Genomic DNA, 27,761 nt, shown 5'->3' on the forward strand with positions numbered 1-27,761 from the left:
TGTCCTACAGTCAATCCAGCTCCCAGACCACAGCTGGAGAAGAGGAACACTGTCACACCTTCAGCAGCCAGACAAGAAGCAGTACCCAGCATCTGACTGGTATTTGACTCTTCAGTTACTACTGGTATCAATTTGTGTGATAGCAACATTTTGGAGGTTTTAATTAATTAATCTGTGAATAAAAAAAAAAAAAAAGAAAAAAAAGAAAGCTCAGTTCCTCTGGCTCTTGACCCCAGCTATGAGTCATATCAGGGTATTGATTATTTAAAGCAAAACCTGTGCTGTTATTGCAAATATCTCTCAGGTTTTTTTCCCACATCTTTATTTTTTGACAAATTAATAAAAATAGACTGCTGATTATTTAAAATATGAGCACGGAAATGCTGCTGCTTTGGTGAGTCAGCTACACATAAAGAAGCTAATACCATTTTGGCTAGAAAATGAAGAGGTAAGATTAGAGACCAAAATAGTATCTTTAATCTCATTTTTCACTGCAATAGTATATGTATTTGAAGTCTTAGATATGATCTTTTTCTTTAATTATTGCTCTAAAACACTTTAGAAGCTGAAAAGGGCATATGACTCTCATAAATATGCAGAATTGCAAGCAAATGAAAGTTTAAAATCTCCAAGACTTGAAAGCCTTTTTCACGGATTGGCAGAACAATACAAATGATAAGTATACTTTATAAAGTTAAAGATCACTTAGATTTGTCTTCCCTTTGAATGCCTATCCTGGAAAAGGTACAGCAATAATCTCTGATCTACAGGTGTATTTCTGGAAGATGGGAACCAGCAAAAGATTTTAGGGTCTAAAACAAAGCAGAAAAGAAGAAATGTTTACAAAATATGAACATGACAGTGAAAAACAAAACCAGGTAGCAATATTATCTTTCGTAAAATACCCATGGATGATACTAAAATGTAAGTATCAATTTTATTTTTCCATATTAGTACCTTTCCAAGTCTATAAATACAGTGGACTATGCTTTTACATTTAAATTCTTATTCCACTGTAATCTATAAAGAAAACAAAGTTAGACGTTACAAGCATTTATAGTCAAATCAGGCGTATCTACTTTTTCTTTTTACTAAAACTGGACAATCAACTTTAGAAAAAATAGTCTGGATTTTACATAACCCATCCAAAATGTTCTCCTTTTCCACTGCAAACCTCAACAATTCCTATTTGAGTAGGTAAACGTTCAGTACAAAATGCAAGCAAGATCAGTAGACCGCAAAATAGGTACAGAGTAATATACAAAGAGATATTTAAGTAATTATTAAATTTCTTGGGCCTGATTTAGAGCACCTTAACTCTATCTCTTGGATTTACAGAATATCTTAACAGATTTCCAACTTTATTTTCCCAGAATTCAAGCTTCTCAACTTAATATCCTGATATAATAAACACATCTATAGCAGTGTCTCAGCTGCAAATATAATCTAAGCATGAAAAATTGTATAACTGAATGGCATATAACTCTGAGTAGTGCAAACTGCCTCTAAAGCTTTATTACTAGAGCAATTTAAAAGAAAAATTGCTGATTGAGTGTTTCAGACTTTAATGACCATTCAACATTTCTTTAATGACCTCTAATATGCTTCAAAGTGAGCATCTTTAAACCCTGGCCTAGATCACTGTACATCAGCTGTAAGGAACATTTCCTGTCAAGGTGGTTTATGAATTTGGTGACTGTTACAATAACATACATCTTAGCACTAGCTAATAGTAATGTGAAAAAAATAATTGAGATTCACCTTTAATGCATAAACAGGATGGACAACTTTCAGTGGTTGTGCCAGATCGAAAATAGTGCACCAAATTAATTTGAGTGAAAAAGCACAGGTTTTGACTAAGCCTGCTTTAGGCAGTGGTGAACTACAGCTACCCCAGATTTATATTACCTTCTTTTCCACTGATGCAGTTATTGAGCCAGTGTAACCACTTACTTGACAGCAGAGGTGAATCTCAGAATCAGGAATTCTCTCTTTCTCCATGGTCCATGATGGAAGTGGATTATCTTCTACTGCAGCCCCAGCACCTGTATGTACAGCCTAGATTCTGACAACAGACCAAATAAAGCTGTCCTCATTTTTTTATAGCTCTCTATTCACTGTATGCTTAATTACAATAGCTTAACAACATCATTTCATACCCCAAGGACAACCAACAATACCCTTGAATTTTTAATAGGCTTTGTCTTCAAACAGAGATGTTTCTCAACATCAGTTTCACCTCTTGTTGCAGTTCTTATACCTGGAGAATCAGCTTCCCACATTCTTACTGAATTTAAGGCAGATCTCGGCAGATTCTTCTAAGGGTCAAAAATCAGACACCATTAAAATTACTCCTTCCAACCCTAGTGGCTGGCTCTGATAATGAAAAGAGCCTCTGTCATGTAAAAATGATGCAGAAAGGATGTTAAAAGACAAGTTTATTTGCACTCTTGTGTTCTCTTCCTTTAAATGGGAATAACCCTATTAATTTTCAATGGTGATACCAAGATTAAATTTATTGAGGTGGATGACCAGGAGAATTTAATTAGAAGTCACATTGCAATAAAGCAAAACAATAGTTATCTTGGACTAGAGTTATGATTGCAATTAATCTCCAATGACTCTGCTCTCTAATAAGCACTGCATCCTTCAGCTGCTCCAAACATAATACCTTTGCAACTGAAATGCATTTTTTTTAAAGCACAAATTCCTGCTAGGGTAGCTCAAAACTTCATTTTGTGTAACATTTTTACATATTTCTTAAGAAGGTAAAGCAAACTTTGTGTTCTGCACAATTCTTAAGGACTTTGTTCTAGATGCAGTTAGTTCTAGGTACAGTGTGTAGATTAGCAAAACTAGGCAAGATCAATCCTATTGAAGCTGGCACTGAACCTGGCAAGGGATGCAAAGTGTCACAGGAAGGGCTTCTACAGATATTTAGTCAGAAAAGGAAGATGAAAGAAAATGTACCACCCAATAACGCTGTTAAATTGTTAAAGACAGAAGAAGACTGAGGCACTCAGTAATTTTTTTTGCCTCAGTCTTCAATGGCAGTCTCTCTTCCCATACCTCACGCATGGATGGACAGCAGGATGGGGACTGAAGGAGCAAAGTCCCTCTTAGTGTAAGTAAAGATCAGGTTCATGACCATCTGAGGAACTTGAGCATACATGAGTCTATGGGACCTGGTGAAATGCTTCCCAGTGTCCTCAGGAAATTGGATAATGTAGCTCCCAAGCCACTCTCCATGGTACTAGAAAATTTGTGGCAGTCAGGAGAACTCCCGATGACTGGATAAGGGGACACATTGTACCCATCCTTAAAAAGGTTAGAAAGGAGAATACAATGAACTACCAACCTGTCAGCCTCACCTCTGTGCCTGGGAAGATGATGGAACAGATCTTTGTAGAAGCTGTGCTAAGGCACATGGAGGACAGGGATGTGACAGCCAAGGATAAGTCTTGTCTGACCAACCCAGCGGCCTTCTATGATTGGGTGACTCCATCAGTGGACAAGGGAAGAGTTACAGACGTTATTTATCTGGACTCTCTAAAGCCTTTGATACAGTCCCCCACAACATCCTTCTCTCCAAATTGGAGAGATGGATTCAGTGGGCTGTTAGGTGAAAAAGAAAGTGGTCGTATGGTCACATGCAGAGGGTAGTGCTCAATGACTCAGGGTGGACATCAGTGACAAGCAGTTTCCCTTGGGGCTCTATACTGGGACAACAGTTATTCAATATCTTCATCAGTGACACAGACAAGGGGATCAAATGCATCCTCAGCAGATTTACAGTTGGCCCCAAGCTGAGTGGTGCAGCTGACATTCCTGAAGGATGGGATGTCATCCAGAGGGACCTGGACAAGCTGGAGAAGTGGCCCATGGGAACCTCATGAGGTTTAACAAACCAAGTGCTGGCGCTGTACCTGAGTCAGAGCAAACCCCAGTATCAATCCAGGCTGGGGATGGACAGGTCAGAGCAGCCCTGCCCAGAAGGACTTGGGGGTGCTGGTGGGTGAGAGGCTGGACATGACCCAGCCATCGGCACTCACAGCCCAAAGAGCCAAACGTGTCCTGGGCTGCATCCAAAGCAGCACGGCCAGCAGGGCCAGGGAGGGGATTCTGCCCATCTGCTCTGCTCTGCTGAGACCCCACCTGCAGTGCTGCATCCAGCTCTGGGGTCCCAGCACAGGAAGGACATGGAACTGCTGGAGTGGCTCCAGAGGAGGGCCAGAAAAATAATCAGAGGGGTGGAACCTCTCTCCTACGAGGAAAGGCTGAAAGAACTGGGATTGTTCAGCCTAGAAAAAGAAGTCTTTGGGGTGACCTATTTGTGGCCTAGCAGAAACTGAAGGGAACCTACAATGAAGATGGAGAGAGACTATTTACAAGACCATGTAGTGACAGAACAACAGGGAATCAATTTAAACTGAAAGAGCCTAGGTTTAGATTAGGTATTAGAAAAAAATTCTTGACTGTGAGGGTGCTGAGGCACTGGAACAGGTTGCCCAGAGAAGCTGTGGATGCCCCATCCTTGGAGGTGTTCAAGGCCAGGCTGGATGAGGCTCTGAGCGACCTGGTCTGGTTAAAGGTTTCCCTGCCCATGGCAGGAGGGTTGGAAGGAGATGATCTTTAAGGTCTTTTCCAACCCAAGCCATTCTATGATCCTACATTTTTATTTTCCTGGACATAGCAGAAATCTCATATGAGTCCTGAAAAACACTTTGTTGATTATCTCTTCTGATATGCCATCCACAGCTTTTGCCACACAAATGGGCAATTTAGCTTTACTTTACAATGTGAGAGAAAAGAAATATTTCAGAATTGCAATAGTAGCCATAATCTGAAATCATCAGCTTTTAACAATATATACAACACAATTATATAGTGGCTTTAATCCAGTAATAATTACTGATATCACAAGAGGAAAATATCAGCATTAGAAAGAAAAATGGCATGACTTTACATGACTTGCAATTTTAGCAAGATTGCCTAAGGTACCAAACTCTCCACAGGCTGACCCTTAGCAACAGAGATGTGCCATGTTCTTGAAGAGATACAGATTTTTGTTAAAAAAAAAACAAAACAAAAGAAGAATGTCATCAGACAATCCTCAGAAAAAGAAGAACACTGATCTGGGCACAAAATGAGTCAGCACTCTCCAACATTAAAATATCAATTAACAAATATCAAGATGTCAGTAAATCCATTTCTATGCTACAAATAGATGTAGCCAAGCTTGCTCAAACCTGTCCTTCCTGAGAGAGAGTGGGGACTCTGGTAATTAGTTTTGAAATAAATTTTTATTTTTATTCACTGCATGTCAATAGGAATTCAAGTTAAGCCTCACACAATTAAAGCAATATAACACTGCACAAGTTATTGAATTTCTGCAGGGATACTTAATAGTCTATATATTACAGTGTAGAAAGGACGTAATGTATCATATCATTCCAAAGTACAGGCAAATTTTAAAGGGCATTATTTCTGCAAATAGAAAGTATAACTATTTTTTTAACTACTGAAAGAAAAATAATTCTCTCTGTGTGTATATGTGTTATAAAGTATATTTCTATGTTTACATAACTGTAATATTTTTGGGCACTATTTCTCATAAACTAGATCCAGACACAGAATTCTGTTCTAGGAAATCTCCATGGATTCCCCTGAATAGTTCTGGTCTTCTCTGTGCATACAAAATTCTGCAATGTGGAAACCTTCCCTCCTTCCTTTATAAGAGTAGGATCTGAAGCATTTATCTCAAATTTAAAGACAAGATTCATGAATATGATAGTGAAGTTTATTCAGGGTGGGGAGGGTGAGTAGATCAGTTAGAAGGATTTATGAAACTAATAATGTTCTGCTGCTCAGTTTAAATTCTATTGTGCTATGGGCTTACACAAAATTTCTGGTACATATTGAAATAAATTTCATAGATTAGAAGAAATTACGAAGCTGCTGCTGTGATGCAGACTTAAAAAATAAAAATAATAACTCAAGAAACAGTGTATAAAGATTTGACTAGAAAGTAAAATTGTAGGCAATAAAGATGTAGAGGTAGTAAATACTTTGCCTTATTTTCAGTCTGCTATTCTCCATGCAATGAAGAACAGTACAAGGGCAAGTGCTGAAGGGCTACAGAGTACTGAGGTAGGAATAGTTAAATATCACCCTGTAGTCACATCAATCACAACAAAGTTCCACAGATCAAGGAGAGCTATTTAGAAGATGTGGTATATTTACTTTTCAAGCCTAAACTAAATCAGTTTGCTGAATTGTAAGTGAAAATTTGAAATGATAGATTTTTGAAGTGCTCAACTTGATCTGACAAGAACATACAGACGTAGAAAAGTTTTAGAGATGTGTTATTGAGTCACTGGAGGTGCTCAGGGTGTGATATCCTTTTGCACATGAGACAGGATATGTGCTTATCCATAGAGACCTCCTGTGCTAGCATTAATATCCCTCTATCACTTGGTATGCAGGCTGGGGCCAAATCTTCACCTTCTCTTCCTCTCCACTGAAGACTCCAGGAGACAGTTTCTGCCTTCCTCATGGAAGGGAGAGTGGGAGAGCTGGGACTGTTTTGTAGGTGGTTTGTCCCACAGAGCCTCCAGATCAGGCTCTGGGCAGAACTCAAGGTTTCCTTCTAAACATCTCAGTCACAAGGGCGTGGGATTCTCTTAGGGATCTCAGTACTGAGCCCACAACCCTTTTGAGTCCGCTCTAAAGAAAAGTCTCTGTATGATGTCAGAGGTGGGAACTGACACACATGAACCATGGGAAGGAGTAAAACCATCACAGGAGTGGATCCCAGGCTGATCAAGAAGTTCACACCGACAGAAACTGACTTTTGGTTGTAAGAGAGTAACTCTACACCAAGCCAGATGTGAGCCTCACATGTTCAGCAATTTATACCTCCTGTAGCTGCTGAGCAAGTATGAGAACACACCCTCTCCAGGCAAAGTTTTTGCCTTTGTGTATATACACACTGCATAAAAAACAAGTGTGTTTTTCCTGAATTTCTTGCAGTTATTTAAAGAATTTAAAATATGAGTATGTTGTTTTGTTTGTTCTAGCTCATGAGAGAATGAGAATACCAAAAAGCTACTGCCTTATTTTACTTTTGACTGAAAATGTAGGAAACAAAGAAATGTCATAATCCAAAAAGCATATCTAAAAAGCATGGTGACCACAAACAGTCAGTAATATGTGTCAATTAACTTTTTTTTTAAATTTAATATGCCTACTAGCTTTATATGCTATGTTCATTTTCATAAATGTACCTTTTTCTGTCTATATATATTTAAGATATCTTTCCTGAAGCTCTTGCAGTAATTTTAACAATTTTCAGTTCATTTTAATGGTTCTCCAACATAAACCAAATGTAAGCAGACAAATATTCATAAATATATTCATAAATAAGCCACTAATAATCTGAAAAATAAATATTCAATTTCTCATTTTAAACACAAACTGTGAAATTTTATAATTTTAGTAAATACTTGCTGAAGTAAATATATAATGATTCTGTATAACCTTGTGCTTACCAAAAATTACTGCAGTTATTATAAAGTATAAAATGATTCTGTATGAAATGATGGTTACCAAAAATTACTGCGGTTATTATAAAGGCAGTATTTAACTTGAAATCAATACATCTTTATAGCTATCAATCAAGTTTTGTAAGCAAACACTTTAATGACAAGATGCAAAGCAAGATTGAAATTGATGTTGCTGATGTAAATCAGTCAAAGACTGACAAAATCCTTTTGGCAGCGTTACACAGCAATCACTTGTGTAACTCCCTCTGAGTCTTTCTGCAAGATGAAGCATTTGGTGCTGATTTTCAGTGCTCAGTCATCTCTCCAGAAAGCACTTAAGAGCAGCAATTGGCTTTGCAGTTATTTCTGTCACTGTCTTTCAAAGCGATCTTAATGGACCATGTGTTCTCAGTAAAGGGCTTATTTCTCTTCAGAATTCCTCTGCATACTGAGGAAGGATTATCCTGTCACATCACTGGGAATTATAACAGAGTCTCATAAGCAATCAAAACCCAGGTGTCTCCAGCATTTTCTTCCACACCCAAGAGACAAGGTCGTATCTACCAGATTACACTAAAGGGACTTGCAGTGGAGCAGCATTGCTCATGGAGTCCCTTAGTCCCAGGTACAGAGCAGTACCACAGTTAGAGCTCTGCTATCTGCCAAAAATCACCCTGAAGGACATATTTGGCCAGTTCAGTGACAGCTGTCCCCACTTGAATATGAGAAGTAGCATGTTCCTCACCAAATACAAATTTATTTTTTCTTGACACAAAATGTATTGATTATTCACATAGTTTTCTGCAGCCTTTCTTGCTTGCCTTGGCCTTACATGCAGCTTGGCATCTTCCCTCTTCTCCAAAACTTCCCAACAAGAGACAAGAGCCTACCCTAACCAAAGCAAGCCCTGTAGGGATCCAGCTACAGAGATCACATCTGCAAAATGCGGTATCATTTCTAGCGATTGTAGAACTTCTCAGTAAGAAACAGTGTGAGTGTGTAGAGGAAATCTTAACTACCATCTTGTTTTCTAACTTCAACTTATCAGCAACTTAACTCTTTTCCAGAGCTTAGAGAGCAAATGTATATATTTAATCACCATTTATGTATATTCAGTTGGTAATTTCCTGGTATATGATAATTTTGACTATGTTAATGACAGCTGTAACTTGCATAATATGTCTGAATTAAGAAAATCTGTTTATTTAGCTATATATGTACTTTCCATAAATTACACTCCCAAGAGTGGGGATACTGGTCTAATGCAAATATATCTCACAGGGGAGTTATCTGCATATTTGATTATGCTTTTGGTTTTTTTTGGTTTTTTTCCTAAGACAGAGGCTTTTCTTAAGCAATCTGCCTAAATTATTACATTATGCTTAATGTGATAAAATTTGGTTACAAAACTCACATGAAATCTATATCACTAGATGTGTTCAAGTTAGTGTCTTAATGTAAGTCTTTCAGAAACCCTGGGGACCAGATCTTTACAGGTTGCTCCACTCAGCTCAGTGACACGTGAACTCCTGCCCTACTAATGCCAAAGAGCACTTTCCGTGCTGGGGAGACTCCAGTCCCTGCCATGCAATGGGAAGAGGGAAGCAGGAGCTGCAGCAAACCTGCTTGTGAGGAGCTGCACAAGCAAAGCTCAAAGGAGAGAAAAGCACTCAGGAATGGGAAGGGTGCACTGGATTTCAGGGGAGGAAGATAGAAGAGGAAGAATCTGCAGACAGATTCCAGAGCATGTGCATGGCCTGGGTTCAGATGCTTGCCTGCTGGGCATCCCAGCAGAATGCATCCTCTGGAGCAGTCAGAACCTGGAGCCATACAGGAACAGCCAAATCACCCTCCTGACTGTAGTTTTGCAGCCCTTGATAGTGTCTGAGCAAGAGAAAACACTTGGCTCTTTCATGAAGAATGAAAGAAAACTCCTGTTGGGCTTGACAAAACCTTTACTTTGCTGATTTTAAATTAAATATTTTGTTACCTGTTTCAGGATTTATAATCAAAGGGCTTATTTATTTTTTCCTTTTTTCCCCCCTTTTTTTCCTTTATTTTTTTTTTTTCCTTTCTTTTTTTACACAAATTTGAAAACATTTGTGGTATCCCACTACTTCTAATTTGGTACATAAAATGTTTAGAATCAATTGCCCAGCCCTAGCGGTAACAGGCAGGGGAAAAAATTCTTCAGCAATGGTAGGGATATTAACAGCAAGGCCCTAGAAAAAAAGTAAAAAAAAAAAAAAATCATGATGCTATGCTCCTTTGTGAGGATATTTGCAGACAGCAAAATGCAGATAAGGCTGCAGTGGCACCTGGCTTTAGTTAGGATAGGCACTGATGGCAGTGAAGACACTTGCACAGACTTTTGCTTCTACTGGCAGACACTCCTACCTTCTGTGTGTTTGCTCTCCTGTCACAGGTGTTGCATGGCTTTATTGGCTATTACTCATCCCACAGTGCTGTTTCTTCAGGGATGTTCTTTTACCCAAATGAAGCACAAGCTAGCTATCATGATACAGATAGTTTTATGTGCCATTGACCCACCTATCCTGCCTCACTACTGGAATCACTTACCTGACATACTTCTCCTGTCTCCCAAGGGTATTTTGACAATTAATTACTTTGAATTTGCAAACACTTTCACCCCCATTTTTTTATCATTTATGATGGAATTGCATATATATCTGAGAATGGTGCAGTGCCTGTAAAACCTGTCAATGCTCTGATTTCTGTGATTACTCAATAACATGCTTACACTACAGCTATCAAGACCCTAATTTTCTGAAGCAGAGGGCTTGCTGTTGTAAATCTGAAATAGGAATTTGAAAAACATTCACTTAAGTTGTCACAGTGTTTAGATAGCTGTTGATCAGGCTGTTCGCTCCATATATTTTAACAGCAGTGTTCTTCAGCAAGCAAACTCAACAAGCCAGAGACCTTCACACTCTTCCCTTTGAGTAGCACTCTCATGTTGCAGCACCAGTAAGCTCAGTTTACATCCCCTTACCAAAGTATAAGATCCAGATCCAATAGCACTTACCTCTTTGGAGTACTATGTTGCATTCATCGAGTCTCCTGATTCGTGAACCCTCCAAATGCCATGATAGGCAAGGTGTGAGATGCAGAGCCCTTCTGCCAGCAGAGCCAGTTTTCTGGAAGAATAAAATAGCATATCTGAGCACCAGCTTCCAGATGAGGCAAAACAAATGATATTTACACTTAGAGAACTACTCCAGCTCCCTTCTGTTGTTTGCAAAACACTTCCATAGGAAAGAATAAGAGAGAAGTATTGAAGAGGAATATAGAAAAATTAAATATTTTAGCTGCTTAACTTATATCATTATAATTAATCATTATTTAACATAGTTTTATATCATGTTAGCAGTCTGCAGCCTTTGTCACGAACAGCTGTTCATTATACTAATCACTCAAAGCAGAGCTAAAAGTAGTTGCCATTTGAATGAGATTTGGAGTGCTGATGGGGAAAAGGAGGCTGTAGTGGAAGAAGTGGAAAATGGTGGTACTATCAATGCTGGAGAAGTTACCACAGTCCATTTGGTATCTGATATCTGAAAAAGTGAATTATATGGAATATGCAGCCATATGCAAACAACATGTTCTGCGTTGCAACCAGCACATCCTAGCACAGTTCTCCTGGAATACTTCTGCAGCTGCCTTTTACCAGAAGCCACTGAAGGCAGCTTGAAAAAGGGATTTCAGCTGCTATTTTTCTTTCTTTTTTGTGTACTTATTTTTTTGTCTGTTCTGAAGAAAACCAGAATGCTTTCGTATTGAACAATGATATATATTTCTTCACATAAAATAAAAGCCTTTTTGGTATTTTCTACAGATTGCTTGGCTTCAAAGCCCAGCTTCAAGATTCCCAGTTGTTTCAGCTGGTGTAACAACCCTTTCTCATTTCCCTTAGCATGCTACTATTTTTCCTTGTCAGGGAATTGCTTTGAAAATAAGCAAAAATAAACAATTTTTTTTTCTTCCCCCATTGAGTCATCTGAATGGCCAAGTCACAGCCCTTTGTCAACCCTATTGAATATTTGTCCTTCAGTATTTGCTCTCACTGAAGGCAAACATGATATTGCTAACTTCTTCTGGTAACAGCAATGTTTGATGCTTCACATAAAGGCACAAAAATCTCATTCCGGAGGACAGATCCTCAGCCAAAAACACTGGGTGTTCTTCCCAGCACTTATGGCACATATAAATAATTATAGAGAGCTGGTGTTTCCAACTTTATCCCGCATCCCTTAAGAGCCTGTAATTTTGTAAAAGGTAAAATGACAAGTGCCAAGACAGTATCATTCTTTTAGGCTTTCTCCAGCCACAAAGACTAATTTATGGAATAGAGGTGAGCTACTACAACTGTGCAAGGAATATTTCTTGGGAAGACTCTGTGGCATCTGAATTCCTATCAAAGACACACGTCCTAGATAATGAGGCCACAGAAACACAGTTCTTACGATTCTGGTAACTAGAAAAAGAAGCAGAATTTCAGTGTTCGGTATTTCTGACAATACAGAACTAAAAAGAATAACTCTAAAGTGCTAGTGTGTTTTCTTAGTGCCATGAATGTTATGATAATTGCATTACCCCAAAAGATCACTTTACTCAGACCATAATTTTCTATGCAATTTTGCATTTTGCTGATAATAGAGATTCATATATAATAGAGACTGTTATTAACTGCAGGGAAATGTCATGCCTTTCATTGCCACACGACATCAGAACAGAAAGGGAGAACAGCATTGTGACAGGGAATTTAAACATTCTGGGTACCAGGTTCACAAATCTGAGGCATATTGTGCAGAGTTTGTCAAATTATTTCAGATCTAGTGCCTTGCTTCTTTTCATAATGTCCTATAAAATTCTAGCCAATTTTAAAAGTATAAATTATTCCTCAACAATGAGGTAAGAATCACTTCAGAAGGGTAAAAATTGAGCTATTCAAGCTTAGATATATGGCCTATGGGAACCTTTTGGATCAAACATTTGATTGAAAATCACTATGATCAGCTCTTAACCACTTGAGACTGGTCTGTCCATGCTGTGGACAGGCACCCACTACAGACATATCATGCAAACTGGAGCCAGGTATGTTACCATTGCAAGTACGGTACAAAAGCTGCCTTGCCTCCAGAGCCACCTCCCAAAATGCCACAAGAAGAGACACAATGGAGAAGGGGGCTCACAGGAAGGAATCAGGGAGGAGAACAGGGGGCCTTTGGTACAAGCCAGGCCAGACTCAGGTCCAAGGAGGAGCTTGGCTGATGGGCAAGTGAAGGGAGGGGTGATTGCCCACAGACTGGTGGAGAGGATGGCAGAGATCATCAGACCCAGTAGGGAAAGGACACCATAGAGGACATGAGCGCTGCAGAGAACAGCCCAAAACTTAAGCCAGCTAAAGGTTAAGACTTCATCCTGAGTTTTGGTGTAGTGACTGCTATAATGAAGTGCTAGGGATTTCAGACCATTTCCAGTGTAATTCTACATGACTGAATCCAAGGAGAGTTTACCTGACTTTTAAAAACAAAATAGCAAACGAAAAGTATTCCCTTATTAAGACAATAGTAATAAAGTGGAATCCCTGCAGAACACCTTGGTTAGATAAACCAAACAATAATCAAACATCTTAAACCACCCACCCCAGTGTGCACAGCCTTTAATTTAACCCATTGAGACTGACTGAATTTGTGCTTATGCCCTTGCCAAGAGACTGGAAACAGACTGCTGCAAGAAAAGCAATTAGTAAGATGACATAAAACCCAGCCTTTCATTTCCTGGAGAGTAATGTAGACTAATACAGAGTGGAAAAAAATCACAGGTGGAATAATTCTGTTGTCACCCACAGCAGAAGTAAAAAAGCAAAACAATAAAAAATGATATTTAGAGGAAAATCAGAAGAAAATCCTGCACTTCCTCCCACACTAAAGTAAGCCAACAGAAATAAAAATAATACTTATAAATGCTTTATTGCATCTTTTGGATGCCACCCCTATCTCCTCTTTATCAATAACTGGTTTGACACTGGCACTCAGAATTTTCCATGAATCTGTCTACAGACAGGCAGTTCTTTTGTCCTCAACTCTGCAATCCTCCCTGCTTGTTCATTTGCACTGAGGGAATCCTATAGTCTTTTTTCCCATTCATTCTGCAGTGAGGTATTGTTTTTATTCTGGAAAGGAAAACCTGTCAGAATCAGTACAAAATGGAAAAATGTCAGGTGACAAAATCATAAGGAATATAGGGTAAGGGAAAGCTAAAATATTTTAAAGTGTGTTAAACACTTAGCAGCCCATTGGCAGCCACTTAAAAAACAAACAAACAAACAAACAAACAAAACAATAAAACAACAGATTAGTCTGTTGCTTAGAAGATGTTTTAAACTGTAACATAAATTGAATATAACTTATTTTCCCCTTGTCTGAAGCAAACAAGTTTATGATCCCCAGGGTAGATCAGTTATAAATAAACCAGCTTCAACACTTGCTCACCAGAAACTGCAGAGATCATCACTTTGCGAGCAAAATCCCTCTAGGTATTATCAATTAAGCAATGAAGCTCAGAAAAGTAAGAAGATCAGTGGGTCACAGAAGAAGTGGGGTTATTTTTGAAAAACTGAGATTTCTCAAGGATGTTTCACAGGAAGATTTTTTTAGACTGAGAGGGAAGTAATGCCAGAAGAGCTAATCATTCAGCAGTGTAGGATAGCAGGTAAGCTGGCTCCTTCTGTACAGAAAGCCTCCATTTACAGTCTGATGATGTGCCATAAAACAGTGTTCTTGTTTATCAGCCAACCTTTCTCCCAAAATAAGTACCAAGTTGGAGACATCAGGTTAACTTTTCTGAGTTACTGTTACTTTGAGATCAAGATCAGAGTGCCACTTGAAAGTATTTCTGAAGATTAAAGTAAAATTTAAAAATTCTGAGGGTGATCAGAGTGTCCTGACCAATTTGAATTATTTTATTGAAAAAGAGCCTGGAAATATGAACAGGACAAAAGGTGATTCCTTTCCTTCTATTTTAAAAATAGTATCAAAGGGATTTCAGACAAAACAATTACAGAAAAATAGATGTTCAACTTTGTAAATGTTCCACTTGTTTAATGTAAAAATTAACCACTACTTAGATGTTTCTAGGTGTATTTGAGCTACAGATCACAGCAATGAGCACAGTGCCTATTTTCAATAGGCAGAAAGGAAACAAAGATTTTTTTCATTTAATTCATCATTTATAGCTTGCTTCAGAGATTCCACAAAGAAATGTGTTCTGGCCATCCATGCTGATACCGAGAAGAGCAGCCCCTGCATGCCAGACTCTTACTGACTTTGCAACTCAGTATATCACAAGCTGCAATGACTTTTGCCCATAGCAGAAAATAAGAAATGGAGTCTTAGGTCTGGCTTGTTAGTTTCTCTCTACTCACAAATTGTGGGTGTGTTTTATTCAACTTCACTACTGATGCCGCAAAAACTTTGTCCTTGCTCTCATCAGCTGTTGTGTGTACAAACCTGAACACCTCTGACACTGCTGCAGTGACCCAAACCCTAGCAAAGCTCAGCGTGTCAGAGCAGGAAAAAAAAGTAACAAGAAAATAAAATGGTCTCCTCCAGAACAGAAGAGACAGGACCTGATCTCTTCTGCAGTGTCCAGCCCAGGGACTTGGTAGCTGCTCAGGGACAGAGTGGTGGCAGAGCTGTTCAGTCCCAGGAGCTGAAGCCGAGACACTAAGCAATGACAGTCCCCTACATACCTCTTCTGTGGCATTTCCCATTGAGACACCAGTCATGGGACTTCCACTGGCTGATTCTTCTTTTCAGGTGTAAGTCTAAAAGCAGACGGGGCAGGGGGTAAAGGGCTGAACAGGCAGGCAGAGCAGGTTTCCAAACCCTCCTGTATTTCACAGGAAAGTGTCTAGTGTCACTGGTGTTCATGTGCTTTTTTTCAGGTCCCTTTTCAACATATTTTCGCCAAACCAGCCTGTCAGACCTCTAGTTTCTAACTTGTCTCAGATAAGTCACTTTTTGAAACAGGATGACAGAAAAGTAATAAAAATGCAGAGCCAGAAGGGACTTTAAGTCCTATCCTGTCCATCCTTCTGTAAGAGTAAATTGCAACCAAGCCACCTCAGAGCAATGCTTTTTTGCTGTGATTTCTCTGCATGGCTTGTTCTAGTGCACTGTTTCTTGGCAGCAGGAATCTTTTTCTTAACAATTCTTTTATTCCCCAGATAAACTCAGTTTTGTCTTGTACTATCCCACCAGAATTAGTCTTTCTTTCCTTCTATAATAAACTTTGATAAATCAGAAAACAAAACAAGGTCTTGTAGGTTTGTTCATTCTGCTTTTCTCCAGAGACAGCTTTTCCTACCACGTGTTGTTTTTTCTCAGACTGTCTCTATTTGCCCATATTTTTCTTTGACTATACTCCTCAAAACTTAGGAAACTTTTTGAATAAGTCTTCTCTACTTCCAAGATTATGTTATGTGAGCTGCTCCATATATACTTCCCTGCTGAACTCCTGCCAATAACTCCAGTTATTCCCAGTTCTATACCTGAAAAGTAATTTTTTTGTCTGTCAGTTGCAGTTGTCCTCTCTGAATTTCATCTTCTTCATGTCATCTCTCCAGATTATGAAGCTTATATGTCATCTAGCCCTGTTCCCTATTCTTCTTCAGAAAGGCTCTCACTTTGGTGTCAGCTTGCAAGTCACTCTCTGGACATAAATCAGGACATATAACCTGTGGTGCCCACTTGAATTCTCCTGTAGACAGCTTTCTTCAAGTACTTTCCCTGTTAACTTGTGAAGTCATTCATACTGAGTTACCTTTTGCACCTATTTTTCAAGTCTCTCTTTTTCACAATGTCATATGAGACAGTATGCAGAGCCTCTCCAGTGCCTGTTTCTGCCCATCTAGTACTGTAACACTGGTGGGCAGTGAACAACCTGTGCTGGCTTCCATCTTTAGTTTATTGGCACCAAAGTTCTCTTGAAATGATTGAAAGTACTGGAAAAAATATTATACCGCATACTGAAAACAGGCAGACTGACTGTCATCCTTCTGTTACTGCTAATCTTTGACACTTCATCCCTTGAAACTAACACAGCCGTAAAGACTTTCCTATGCATTTTTTTCTCCAAATCGTCAAAACAAAAAATTAGTATCCCAAGACCTGCCTTGCATGGAGAAAAATGGACTCTCAAACTCCAACAAACCCATAGCAAAAAATTGTATTACATTACTCTGTAATGTGACAGTTCAAAGGTGCTATGCAGAAACTATGACTCAGATTTGAGTTTATCAATTCTATGCCTAAACCAGCAATGCAATAATACACACAGTGTGTGTGCTGAAAAGAAGCTAGAGAACAAACAGAAAAGATCCTAATTTCTGTGAATCACCACAGCCAATGAAGCTTTCAGAGGAAACATACAGAGTTTGACAAAAAGGAACTTCCTTCAAGCAGAGTAAAAATCATTAGGAATTAGTGGTTTCATTAGAAAAAGGGGATTCAGAAAAATGGAGGAAGATGATTACTGAACAGGAAAACAATATTAGGGAAAAAGAAAACAAAAACAAACCAGAGAAGAATTGGAAGAGGGTAGCACTGAAGGTATCTGAGAGAAGAGTGCCCACAGTTGCTCGGCATCAGTGACATTGTCTGGGCTCTGTGAAGTCCAAGCTGCAAAGTTAACACACACTTTAAAAAATATTAATGGCAATTAAATGTTCTGAACAAAGCAAAGATAGCAAGTTCATGGGGTTTTGTGTCATATAGAGCATTCAACCTTCTATCTCTTTTGAAACAACACTACATCAGCTCCATTTCTTCCCACTTTCTACAATGTGATAACATCTATCTAGCTCTTATAGCTTACTCTCCTCAGGCTCTCAGTTAAGGATGTACAGCAAATCAAACCTTCTCTGTTGGTCTTCAGTTCTTTTGTGTTTGACACACAGACATGCACGATTTTGGATAAAGAGTCAGACATCTTCCTCCTTACTGAATGCATAGTGAACACCTAAACTGTGGGTTAGGTGAATTACAATAAACTGAAACATCCAGTACCTGGTTGTTCTTTTTTTTAATGGTTCAGACAAATTCAGTGGTACTTGTTATCTGGTAACTATAAAATTCTGTATTTTCATTCTAAGAGATGGTGATGTACACCAGGTCACATTCAGTCTGCAGTTGCCCCACAATACAAGCAGTGTCTCTGGTATCTTCAAGTTCATCAAAGCAGCACTTTTAGAGCAAGAAACACTTCAGTACTATTACAGGGTACTTGTACAAAAGTTGTGCCCAGAAGTTCAGGGACGTACATGAACCAAATCAGTTTTCTTCATGAAGACCTTGTGCCATGAGAGAAAGACAAACAACGTAGAAGAAAGGGATAAGGCAACAGAAGCAACTAATACAGGAATCCTCCTAGCTGAGCAAATGCAGGAAACTCCATGATTTTCTGTAGGTAGAATTAAGCTAAAGTAAATTATTATATTGGTATAAAAAGAGCTGGAGGATGGCAGAACAGCCATTTGTACAAGGTAATGGAACACAGGTGAAAATATATTCAATAATGTGAGAAGAGGCAGGATAGACAAGGAAATCATACAGCTATTTGCATGGTGCACATGCGGTTAACCCACAGATACATGACTGCAGAACATTTATATACATGTGTGTGTACATGTGTGTGTACATGTGTGTGTTTGTGTTATATACATGTATATATGTGTATGTATTTGTACAACTCCATTTCCTTTAAAGAAATGATTCTCCATTTAAAATATTACACACACAGCAGCAAGATAACAGCATGTGCATTATTCTGAAAGTGAAGGCATATAAGATCTTCACTGTCCTTTCTTGGTTTGGAAGAGTATCTTTACTAGCGACCATGCTGGACCTGTGGCACACTGAGAAGGTGGTGCCTCTTCCTATGAAAATCCCCTACAGCCCCATGCACTTTCGAAGTCTGCCTGTTTCTCTTCTACTGAAATTTCAAATCTGCACAGCACCATATTAACTACTCAATGACAGTTTAAGAAGTGCAAATGGTACTAGCTGCAGGGGTCAACAGGCTTCACACTTGGGACCAAGTGCTTACTGAAATCTGCAAGAAGGAAGTTAAATAAGTAAATTCGAGCTCTGACACTGCAGTGCACCTCAGCCCTGCTGAAAGGCTACAGGACAAATCCTGTGGTAAAGCCACACACAGAGATAGCAGCCTTTTAACTTAAGAGGGAAGTTTTGAGGGGCACCTTTCAGCTCCTGTTCTACAGATCTTACTCCCTGTCTCACCTTCCCTGCTGAAAGCCTGTGAGTGCTCAGGCAGCAAAAGCAGGAACCAAGGCATAGCCACCTTCTGCTGTTAAGCCAATCTCAAAAGACTTTTTTCCCCTTCCCTTTGTCTCCAAAGCAATAGTTGAGCTTCAACAGATATTCCCAATGAGCAGGGATTTCTGAGGACAATAACTTGCAGTAAGTCAGGCTGCAGGGATTGTAGCTGTGCTACCCTAAAGCCTGTAAAGTGAGGGGCTCAGTGGGCAAGCCCTACTGTAACTTAGTGGAATCTACAGTGACTGAAAGCACAAGGAAAAACATCCTGCAAATCACAGGTCTGGAAAAGTGGATATAGAACACAAGCAAGAGACAAGAACCTGAAATGTTCACCCTTTTTCTCCATAGGTTTGGAAAGTAGAGCATATACTAACATGAGCAGACAGGTTCCCATACACCTGCATAATTCTTGAAGAATTTCACATAATTCCAGAGGAGGCTAAGGAGATCTGAGTGTGCTCTAACCACCCAGATCACCCCTGGAAGTTGAGTGCATTCAGCACCTGAAAGATTAGTTCTCCCTTCTTCTCCCTAGGGATGCAATCAGTCCTTGAGTTTGCAGTTTCTCAACTGGCGTTTTAATAAACAGAATAGAGAGGCACCTTCTTTTTTCTTAAACATAGTTGTGCTAGATAAATGATATTAAGCACTCATCTGTGTGAAGCTAGGAATAAATCTCCACAACTGGTTAGCCAGGAAAAAATAGTTCAAAATAGTGCATTATGAGACTATACAGAACACTCTGATTGCTTATCACTGTCATGGTGTAGTGGTTTGGTCCAAAATACTCATTACTGTTTACCTTCTGTGAGGTAAGAATTAGGAGAAACGCAAAGCAGGCACCAAACTTGAAAGAATATAAAGAAGTTTATAGACCTAAAAGACCTAAAAGAAGAAAAAAAAATCATACCACACCTTCAGAACACTTCTCCTTCCCCCACCTTTCTCCCTTTCTCAATGACAATGTAAAAAAGACAACCCTTGAGATGTTCAGTCTGTTTACCACTTCCATAACAACCTTGTTCAGTCCATTTAGGAAGAGGAGTCTCTCTTGCCCATGCTATGAAAACATTATCACAACGAGACAGCTGCCCAGGTTGGTTCTCTGCTCGCATGTGATTCCTTCCCACGACTTGCAGCTTTTCCCACAACTGCTTTCCAGGGTCCACTCTTGAATTACTGGGGTACAATTTTAAGGTTGAGCCATTCAGAAACAAAAGTTCTCTTCACCCATATCTGGGAGCATTTCATCTCTAACAGAGGCTCTTCTCCTTCCCTGGGAGCAAAGGGTCCTCATCTTCATCTCTAGGACTATCTCTGGGAGCATCTCTAGGAACAGAGGTCTTCTCCTTTTCCATTTGGAGCAAAAGTCCTCATCGCTTCCATCTCTCCCTGTTCAAACTTCTCATGAAATTACAGCTGCTTCAGCATCTGCCTATCTCAGCGCAGGTGCTTTTGCTCACAAATACAAGTTGAATGCTCCACCCCCCATGCCTTCATGAAATTACAATGGGTACTCGGATGCATCATAGCTTTACAACAGAATTTCAGCTTTAAGTATCTCCTCTTTCTTCTCCCTCAGGTTTTCAGCTCTTCACAGCACTAAAAGGGTCAATCTCACCTAGCCCTTGCAGCTGGAATGTCGATTATCGCTGTTGGTCACATGATCTGTGCCGGGCAGCGGTGCAGCTTCAGCTGAATCTTGGCTGCCCTGGAGAGGGGGAGCTGAACCGCTCCGGCTGCCCACAGCAGGGCTGTGGGGGGGTTCCGCGGGTGGAACAGGGCCCATCGGCTCCAGGATGGCCGTGGCCTGGCCCCCGCACGGGGCCCGCAGCCACCTGTCCCAGCACCGGAAACGAGAGAGAGCTGTGGGGGGGGTTTGTCTATTCTTAAATGTGGATCACAGAGGTGGTCACAATTTTAAGTGGCTTAAAGAATTGTCCATATTCAAACTGGCCAGCTGATAGGTTCTGTCAGGTCACAGAGGAAGCTGTAAGCACCCCTTTGCAAGAACATCACTTCCAGGACTATGCTTGCTAACCCATGACAAATGGTGTAGCATAGTTTGGGTCAGCCGTGGCCAGGTCAGCCATGGCGTGGCTTGGCTGAGTTCTCAGCCGCTTCTGCTCGCTGGACACCTGGCACAGCCCCCTCAGTGCAAGCCGGGCTGGCCAGGAGACAGCCACCCCGGAGCCCCCGCAGCCCTGTTCCATCCGCAGTCCTGCTCCGTGCAGGTGGCCCTGCGGCTCAACCAGCCCCTCCCACTGCAGCTGCTGAAATAAAATGCTACACCAAAATGAGCTGCAGCCGCCACCTGGCAGAAATTAGGTGACCAACAGCAAAAGACGAATTCCAGCTGCAAGGCCCGGGTGAGATTCACTCTCTTAGTCCCGAAAAGACGAAGCCTGTAGACATCAATCCTCTCCCAAGTCAGAGGAAGAGGAAAGGTGAAGGCACATGAAGAAAACTCCATAAAGACACCAAAGTCACTGAAGCAGGAAGAGCTGAAATCCTGAGGGAGGAGAAAGAGGAGATGCTTCAAACCTGGAAGCTGAAATGCTGTTGTAAAGCTGTGGTGAGGGACTATGATACATCAGAGTACCCACTGTAATTTCATGAAAGCATAGGGTGGTTGGAGCATTCAAATTGCAATTGTGAGCAAAAGTATCTGTGCTGAAACAAGCAAATGACTGTAACTGTGAGCAAAAGTACCTGTGCTGAAATGAGCAAATGTTGAAGTAGCTGTGATTTGATGAGAAGCTCCAACAGAGAGAGATGAAAGTGATGAAGACCCTTGCTCCCAGGGAAGAAGAAGACCTCTCTTCCTAGAGATGAAGATGCTCCCAGAGATAGGTGAAGAGAACCTTTGCTTCTAAACAGCTCATCCTTAAAAGGGTACCCCAGTAGCTCAAGATTAGACCCTCAAAAGCAGTTGTGAGGAAAGCTGTAAGTCAGGGGAAGGGACTCTGTCTCGGTTTTGAAAGACAGGTGTCTGCTAAGGAAGGCAGAGGCCCCCCTTGAAGTGGCAGATATAACCCCTTTTCCCTCCAAGTTATTATATTTTGAAATCAAGGGCCTTTAGGCAAAGATGTGGGAAATAGGAATAACAGTTCTTTACTATATATATATATGTATATAACCAGTCAAACAAAACAACAACAACTCTGGCAGTAACAGCAATCACAAACCCAGTCCCAGCCTTCTCGGCTGCCGGGCCCTTTCCCCTCGGGTGCAGTTCCGCTCGCAGCCGGCAGGGGCGCTGGCGGCTCCCGGTGAGCAGGGCAGGTGCGATGGTTCCCCCGCGGCTGCAGGGGGCGCTCCGGAGCGAGCTCGGGAAACCCGCGGCTCTGGTGCCCTGGGATCCCGGGAAGGATGGAACAAAGGCTTCACAAACCCCTGGGCAGCTGATCCCGGGCTCTCAGGAACAGCAGGCTGGAATGGCAGGGACGAACGCAAATCCCGGGTGGCAGGCGAGATGTATCCAGATGGGAGAACCCCACGGAGGCCCAGGCAGGCAGAGCGAGCAGGGCTACAGCGTAGCGAAAGCTCGAAGCAGCAGCGGGGCAGGGCAGCCACAGCCCGGTCTCCAGCAGGGCAGGGAAAGCGGCTTTTGGGGTCCCGGCGTTGTTTCCAGCAGGAAGAAAGAACGGCCAAAAAGAAAGAAGCAGCAGCTCCTTTCTCTGCAGCTTCTCTCTCCGGACGCTCAGAGCGAACTGCCCCCACACCCAGGTGTAGACAAAGGAGTAGCCAGGCCCGCCCCACTCCCCTTTTTGTCTTTCTTAAGTACAGCTATTTGTCCCCTAGCAACATGCATATGGGAGAAAATTCCTTTAACAGGAAAACCTAAGACTAAACTAAAACCCCAACAGACTCTCACATGTGAGCAGAGAACCAACCCAGGCGGCTGTCTCGCTGTGATACTGAAGCCATGAGAGAACTGTTTCTTGTGGAGATGTCTCCATAGCATGAGCAAGAGAGACTCCTCTCCCTAAGTGAACTGAAAAATATTATTATAGAGGTGGTAAACTGACCGAAAATCTCAAGGGTTGTCTTTTTACGTTGTCAGTGGAGGAAAGGAGAAAGGTGGGGGGAGGAGAAATGTTCTGAAGGTTTAGTCTGACTTTTTTTTTCTTCCTTTTAGTTCTGTTAATAAAGTTCTTTATATTCTTTTAAGTTTTGTGCCTGCTTTGCTTTCTCCTAATTCTTATCTCACAGAAGCAAAGTAAGTAAATAATGGATTTTGAACCAAAACCACTACAATCACACATGAAGTTTCTTCTTCTCCAGAAAATTCAAGAACTAGTGCTTTGCCTGCCCTGCCAAAACAACTTCATCTCTTGAGGTGTATTTGTTACATTCCAGAGCTTATAACTGATGTAAAGATAGGTTAAGAGTTTTGAATAGACACAGTAGAGGTAAGAATGAATGACGATCAAAAAACCTAATTAAACTGTTTTGGGAAAAGTGACAACTTGAAAGGGAAAATGATAATTTTTCAGCAATTTAACATGCTATTGTGATGAAAATTGCATTCTACATAAGATGAGAGAAGTAATTTTCAAATAAAAAACATCACTGAAGTATCAAAGCTTTCAATATCTGAAATGTAATTTATTTTTTCCATCTGATAACAGAGCATATTTGATCTTGTTGTTTGGAATATGATTCTATCTCAGTTAAAAATATCCTTTTGTTGAGGATTTATTCTTGAAAGATTAAGAGGATTTCAATCAGTTTTGTGGCAAATATTAAGACTTCCTTTTTTCTTTTCTTATCAATATTGTAATGATCTGCCCTGGTCATATCTGCACACCGGAAGACACTGGGCTATCTGCAATGCTGTCCATTATCTACATTTAGACTTGAAAGAGAAAACCCAGCTGTTTTGTCTCCCATTTAGGCATGGAAAACACTGTTACAATCTACTGGACACCAGCAACACAGAGGAAAACATTAATTGATGGAACCCTGTTTTAGGCTAATGCTACTGCTTTGTTTCCACAAAAGATGTGGTTTCTGCCTGCCCATTCAGGAGGCTGCTATGCTTCAGGAGATTGAGCCACCACTGCCCTGAGCTACCTACTACAAGGCTGAATTTCACCCACCTTGGAACATGGCTTTGACTAGATCCCTTTTTTTTCTTAAACAAGTTAAAATGTCCTGCTTCCCCGTATGGACTTTTATGGGTTGGCAGTGCCAGTGTCACCATACAAAGAAATACACTCTACCATGACATAGCCTGCCAAGACTTACCACCTGACATGACCTTCCAAAGGATCCTTGCTCTTCCCTAGAGCTGTGGCTGCTTTCTCTAGAGCAGCTTAGCGGATGACACACACTCCTGAAGGGCCAAGAGAGGCACTGTGACAGCAAACTGCTTGTTGATGTGAGCTACTGGAATCTCCTAGAGGAAGGGAGAGTTTGGTATGAAAGCTAGGTACACGCAATGAGTATGTGGATCTCTGCTATGGCAATGCAAACATAGCAGTCAAATATTCAACAAGAAAAATTCTTTTCTGTCATGAAATATCTAAAAAAACTTTATCTTTCATGACATTTTAATGAGCACTGTTTTGCAATTCCCTTCTAGTCCTAATCTCATAGAATCGTAGAATCATCAACATTGGAAGATACCTACAATATCATTAAGTCCAACCATCCACCCAGAACCACCACTGTAACCCCTAAACCATCACCCAGCACTGGATCCAGATACGCCCTGAAACACCTCAAGGGATGGTGACTCCACCCTCTCCTTGGGAAACCTATTCCAATGCCTGACCACCCTAACAGTGGAAAAATGTTTTCTAATATCTAATCTGAATCTCCCCTGTCTCAGCTTAAGGCCATTTCCTCTAGACCTCTCACTGCAGGCACTGTAGGAGAGACCAGCCCCCACCTGGCTACACCCTCCTTTCAGGGGATTGTAGAGAGCGATGATGTCTCCTCAGAACCTCCTTTTCTCTGAGCTGTCCTTTATGAGACATATTTTCTAGACCCTTCATGAGCCTTACTGCCCTTTGCTGGACGCTCTCCAGGAACTCAAAGACTTTCTTGTCATGAGGGACCCAGAACTGGACACAGGACTTGAGGTGCAGCCTCACCAGTACGAAGTACAGTGCCAAGATGATCACCTCCCTAGTCCTGCTGGCCCCACTAGAGGCCAAGATGTCACTGGCTGGGCACACCCTGGCTCATGTTCAGCCACTGTCAAGCACCACCCCCAAGTCCCTTTCTGTCCAACAGCTCTCAAGCCACTCCTCCCCAGCCTATGGAGCTGCCTGGGGTTGCTGTGACCCAATGCAGGACCCTGCACTGGGCCTTGTTGAACCTCCTGCAGCTGAGACCTCATCCCACTGACAGAGTCTGTCCAGATCTCTCTGCAGAGCCTTCCTACCCTCAAGCAGATCAACACTCCCACCCAAGTCGGTCTTGTCTGCAAATTTACTGAGGGTGCACTTAATTACCACATCAAAATCATCCATAAAGATGTAAAACAGGAATGGCGCTGATGCCTTAGATTTTAGCTTTCATATTTTTCAAATCCTGTACTGCCTAGAGTGTAACTCTGAAGTTTCTTGTAGCCTGTTAACTTCTGCTCTCTCATACTAGGTAGACATAACAAAGCCTCTCCAGGCCTGCTCTCAAGGGACACTCAGTCCGTCCCAGGCCCAAAAAGTATAAACCAAAAGCCTCTAAAGGCGGGGCAAGCTTGGGGAAATTACATCATTCACTGAAGCTTTACTTGGAGAATTAACCCTGATATGCAAATGAACCAAACTTACAAAAGTGCAAAGAACGCATGTCCTGTCATCCATTTTGGGGTCCATCTTGGCAGTAGCCTCTGGCTCCCCAGGGTGTACGTTTGAAGGCCTTTCAAATAAATACCTTCCTTTATTCCCTTATTCTTGTCTAGCCTCTGTTTTCAGGTGGCCTCTCAAGGCATCAGACCCAAAACTGAGCTTCCAGCTCCTCCTGTTTATTACCCTTACTGCATGCATTGGTGTAGATGCTTTTATTATGCATTTTTTTTCTGAAATGGTATTTCTGTCTTCTCTCTGGAGATTCCTACCCACATCTGGAACTGCTAATCCCACAAACCTCTGCTTGCTATTTGACTGGTTTAGAAAAATTTAGTGAAGGAGTGTCTTCCAACATGACACTGCCTAAAAGTCTTGTAAACATGATTAGTATTTATGAGATTATTGTCCCTCTGTAAATTAAAATATATTCCATATATATATGACATTTGAATCATAAATCAGCTCCTCTTTATCTGTATTGTCACATACAAAAGGAGAACATTAAAGACCATTTCCACATAAATAGCAAATTATGGGGCAAAAAAACCCTATGCCACTTCAAAATAAATGAACTCAAGCAGGATCTGTGTGCCAGTTTCATCAAATCTTTTAACTGTTGGACTCATTTCAGGAGATGCAGTAAAACAGCAAATGCCATACACACTCTTAGGTGACCTTCTAGATGCTGGAACGACATGTTTGAAGCCCTTCCTTTGACAGGTGAGGAACAACAAAGCCAGAACATACATCTTCCTCATCAGTGGGACTGTCTGTCTGTGGGGATATGCCAATTCAGAACTCCAGCTGCTTGGGAAGACAGACAGGGCTCTCATCCTTGGGCAGCGGTGGGTGTAAATGCACACAGCAAAAGCCATCAGCACTTTTTGATCATTCTTGCTATAGTTGCACAGGATCCTCATCAGAAACATGACACTGTCAAATAGTCTAGCAGCTTCCCTTGTACATCAGTGGGGCAGACAGAAGTTCCCCTGATACTAGACAGTTCTCTCTTTGATATTATTCATGCTGGCATCTGCTCTGGCCTTCATCCCTTGCTTCCCTGCAGTGATCTCTTTTTGGTCCATTTGTCTTGAGGCCTTGTGTCTTTGGGCAGTACATGGCAGAACTGCCTATCTCTGGGATAGTGCTGCCAGCCCCAGAGGAGCCATCGGCTCTGGGTGAGACAGGCCTGTGCCCACAAATGCTAAGGGCAGCTGTCATGGTCTGCATGCAGACCATGACAATAGCTCCTTGGCTGTTGACTTCAGTGATATTTCATCTCTCCCTATCTTTCTGCTTAAGGCCTCACCTATCAAGGTCCTGCTGCAAACGGTTCTGTAGGCATCCTCCACCTGGCTTGCACAAAGGGAGCCCATATGCCTTGGACAACTCTAAAGACAGTATCTTCCTATCGCCACTGAAATCGTCTTCCCTGTTCCCTCCTATTCGCATGGTCAAAGTAAAACAAAAGGAGACTATTAAGGTGAGCTGTAATGGCTCTACTGGACACACTGTTGATTCCCACTCCCTTGGCATTACCATTGCTCAGCATCAGTACTAATGACTGTGTTACCAAATTGACCAGTTTCCCACTACCTGTAAATAAGCTTGAAGTCCCATCTGAAACATATATCAGGAACCCTTCTTTACAATGAAGAGAATCATGCAATATCTTTCACTCATTTTGTGAGCCTTCTGCGCTCTGCTGTGGTGATAGTTTTTCTGCAGGAAGTTTTCCCAAAAGCTGGGGCAGTCTCTCACCGTGTTTTTTGTTATGCCACCTGGGTGCTCTCTCAGGATGCTGGACTTACGCCAATGTCAGATGGTTTGCCCAGTCCGAGGTTCCTGGCACTCCCTAACCAGGAGAAGAAAAAACGAGTGAGACCATTAGCATGAGCATTAGCATGAATGTGGCCAACTCTTACAACCTCACTCACTCTCTTTCATTCTCACAGGCACACCCAGACCCGTTGCCCTTTCCAACCACACACCAACATGCAGACACATGCACACACTCACTCCTGTTTCCTGGGTATTTGCTTAATGCATTC

The 27,761-nt window shown here is 41.2% G+C and overlaps 1 long non-coding RNA gene across 1 annotated transcript; it reads right to left on the reverse strand.

The window, feature by feature from the left end:
• On the reverse strand, window positions 1-27,559 carry LOC125320314. Its single transcript, XR_007201072.1, has 4 exons — window positions 27,472-27,559; window positions 10,591-10,702; window positions 1,954-2,065; window positions 1-812 (listed from the first exon to the last, which is right to left on the reverse strand). It is a non-coding gene; the product is annotated as an uncharacterized LOC125320314 (long non-coding RNA).
• Between the last annotated feature and the right edge of the window lie 202 nt (window positions 27,560-27,761).

The sequence above is a fragment of the Corvus hawaiiensis genome, chromosome Z, assembly GCF_020740725.1.
Source record: "Corvus hawaiiensis isolate bCorHaw1 chromosome Z, bCorHaw1.pri.cur, whole genome shotgun sequence".
Classification (NCBI taxonomy): domain Eukaryota; kingdom Metazoa; phylum Chordata; class Aves; order Passeriformes; family Corvidae; genus Corvus; species Corvus hawaiiensis.